The sequence below is a fragment of the Populus euphratica genome, unplaced genomic scaffold (assembly GCF_000495115.2).
Source record: "Populus euphratica unplaced genomic scaffold, PopEup_1.0 scaffold611.1, whole genome shotgun sequence".
NCBI classification, from domain to species: Eukaryota; Viridiplantae; Streptophyta; class Magnoliopsida; order Malpighiales; family Salicaceae; genus Populus; species Populus euphratica.
In genome coordinates, this window is record NW_011500188.1 from 123,334 (window position 1) to 127,365 (window position 4,032).

Genomic DNA, 4,032 nt, shown 5'->3' on the forward strand with positions numbered 1-4,032 from the left:
TAATAATAATAATAATAATAATAATAATAATAATAATAATAAAGAAAAAGAAGGAGAAGAAGAAGAAGAAGATGAGAACTTTGAGATGGAATATTAATGTAACGATTAAACAATGATAATAACAAATGTCAAGGTTAGAGGTTCCACTAATGGTATATCAAACAAGTATAGTATAAACTCTTATTATTGAATTGGAAACCACACACAAAGGAGGTTCCAATCAGATTATATATTGTTAACATGATTACATTAGTCATCTTATTCAATTAATGCTAATACTTGTAAATCTCGTCAAGCATTCATGATTATAACTTATGTTAACAACAAATCAAGTTCCTTTCATAGCTCAGGTGTCGGTTATACCATACATTATGGGCTATGAAAGTGCCAAGCATTTGTTGTACCAAGTGTTATACAACATAAATCAAGATTAGTCATTTAACAAGCAAAGTATTAAAGAGTGAACAAGATAACAAATATAAAATATGTTAGTATCAAACATTAAAGTCCATATTAAGTTTACATTATACTTATTCTTACACTATTAATGTAACCTTTTCACCTTGACATAATAAACTTAGCTAAACATAATAAAAGAAAGAAAAATAAATGAACAAAATAAGAACATATATGAGATAAGAGTTAACTAAGTAAAGGAAAGGAAATGAAAGACATAAACTTAATATTAATGAAAGCAAAGCATAAACATTACAAAAAATACAAAGAGAGAAAGCAAGAGTATGATCTTGATCTGGAAACCAAGATGCCTAAATGCATGGCAAATGCCTTCTTTTATAGGCCAAAATTGGGAACTATTGATTTGCTAACTAATTGATTAGTGGGTGAAGAGCTCTTGACTTGGTGATAATCCTTATCTTCTCTTTTCTGCCCAAAACGTCATTGATAACGTAAAAATTGAAGCCACTTGAAACATAAAAATTGTAGGAAATTATCTAAGCTTTCTTGTGTAAAAAATTCAAGTCATTTAGACTTTTAGAACTCGAGATATGGGTCAAGCACTAAACAGTGCTCCGGCTAGAAGACAGATTTGGACTTCTTTGTTGTTGCTACAATTTGGACTTGAAAATGACTTTTTTAGATCTTGGGCTCCTATGAAAGTTGTAGGCCTATGTCTTACCTTCTCATCCATATAAAGTAAACCTAAATCTAAGATCTACAGCTCCAGATATGACCCAATTACCGAACAATGTTCCGGTTTGGATTGCACCGGCATCCCTTTTCTAAGTTTGGTCATCTCTTTTTCCTTTCAATTTCAATTCTTAAATTCATCAATCAATCCTTTCATTTATGTGATAGGCCTACATTTAAAATGAATATTTAGCATAAATTAAAGGTATCTTATATTATTAGATATATTATTATAAAACATGCTCTAGTTAAGGAGTTATTGATACTTCAAGTGCAAAATGATGACATAAAACCTTGATAAAAAATACGCTTTTAAGTACTAATCATAAGGATCTAAGGTACTTTTCATTTCTATGCACTTTTATATTTGTTGAATGTATGGGTTGAGTAGAAATGAAAGGATGGAAGAGAGAATTTTATACATGAGAAATTGAAAAGGCAATCATACCACTTATATGTAGGTCAACTGGAGTCTCACACACACTCTCTACTTATTTATTTTTAAAAAAGCATGTGCTTGTACAGGTAGCTGTGATTATGGCTCACATGTTCTTTTAGTTTTACATCTAAGAACAGCTTAAACGCCCTCTATGGGTCAGGGATAGGCTTTCCATCTAGTTTTCTTAAAAACTGACAAATAGGGTCGTTTTTTAGTTAGATTCACAAGACTATACTAAGCATGTTCTTCATGAAAATGGGTTCATAAGTCATGAATTACAGGATGCATATATCCACTATGATGAGACTTAAGAGTCCATAGAAGATTATCTAAAGACTCTTTGTGTTTTGAAATAAATCTCACCTTTTGACAATTTTCACAGGTTTTGCAGAATGAATGTGAAGTTTTGAACATAGTGGGCCAATAAAATCCACTTTGTAAGATTTTTGCAGTTATTTTCTTTGATGAGAAATGACTCTCACATGTCTTAGAGTGACAAAATTTAATGCAACTACTTAGCTCATTGTCAGGAATGCAACTTTGAAATATTTGATCAAGATAATATTTGAATAAGTAAGGGTCATCTCAATAAAAGTTTTGCACATCGCTTAAAAACTTTCTTTTATCTTGGTTATCTGAATGAGTTGACAACAATCCTGAAGTAAGAAAATTGATATTTTCAGCAAACCAAGGCATTGAACTAAGAGAAAGTAAAGATTCAACTAGAAAATAATAATTGATTGATGTGATGTCGGATGTTGAATCTATTGCTAATTTTGACAAATGATCTGCGACAACATTTTTGGTGCCTTTTTCATCCTTGATTTCTTCCTGTTTGAAAGTTTCAAAGATTTCACAATCGTGATTAACTTCCCTTTGTTTGGTCATGGCATGAGAAAATGTAAGTACTGGTAGGGAATCAGTCTTTTCCTTGCAATATTCAAATTCAACCACTTCCTTACTTTTAGAGATTGACTCATCATCTTTCTCACAAAGTTCAAGAGTGGGTTTTTCAATAACCTTATCACTGTGAAGAGTGATGACTGATTTGACTTGATCCATGTGTTGACTTTCAAAACTACTTGCAATTACATTGTATTGTCCCTTGGGATTTTGCTGTGGTTGAGATGGAAACTTACCTTTCTCTTGAAAGCTAAAAGTAGATGTGAATTTTGCAAGAGTATCTTTAAAATATGTTATGCTTTGAGCAAGTTGAGTGTTGATTGTCTCTTGCTTTTCAATGAATGCATACAAAGTTTCCTTAAAATTTCTTCTAGGAGGTAGAACATAAGGAGGTGCATATCCATGAGAATTTTGAAAATTATGATATGCTTGAAATGGTGGTTGTGAATTTTATGCATTGTTGTTATCACTCTTCCAACTAAAATTTGGGTGATTTCTCCAACTAAGGTTGTATGTTTGCGAGTATAAGTTACGATCGGGCATTTGGAAATTGTTTAAAGTATGGGCTTGTTCATAAAGACATTCCTTAAAAGAAGGCAATGTTAGACAATCATTGGTTGAGTGTTCATTTGTTTCACAAATTTGACATACAATGTCTTGACCATATTTTAATTTATCATATTTTTTTTAATTCTAGTGCCTCGACTTTTCTAGCTAAAAAAGCAAACTTGGCTTGGAGGTCATGATCTTTCCTAAGGTTATACATACCTTCACTAGATGTATGAGGTTGGGTTTTACTTTAAAAGTACTTATAGTATTCCAATTTTAAGCATTTTAAGCTAAGTCTAAGTACTCCATTGCTTCATTAGGGTCTTTATCTTTAAAAGTTTCATTGCACATCAATTCAACCATTTTCCTATATCTAGGTGCTAACCCTTCATAAAAATGTGAAACCAATCTCTATATTTCAAAACCATGATGAGGGCACGTATTAAGCAAGTCTCCATACTTATCCTAACATTAGTAAAATGTTTCTCTTGGTTTTTAAGTGAAAGTGATGATTTGTTTTTTGAAAGAGTTTGTTCTATGAGAAGGGAAAAACTTCTTTAAAAATTGTTGTTGTATTTTATCCCAAGCACGAATTGATCCTGGTCTCAAATCTTATAGCCATGTTTTAGCTTTATCTTTTAATGAAAAAGGAAAAAGCTTTAATCAGATGGTGTTCATGCTACAATTTGAGTCATTATAGGTGTTACAGACCTCCTCAAATTCCCTTACATATAAGTATAGATTTTCCAAATCTAAGCCATGAAAAGAAGGTAAAAGTTAAAAAACTATGCATAATGGTGCAATTGTTCTTGTGGGATTCATGTGATCTCTAAGTGTTCTAATACAGTTATTCTCATTATGAAGTGACTAGTTATCTTATTCGACCATATTTTCTAAAATAATGAGGATACCCTACAATATCTACCACTTAATGTACGTGACCACACTCTCATGCACGTGTAGGACTAGAATAAAAGAAAGACGAAAACAAA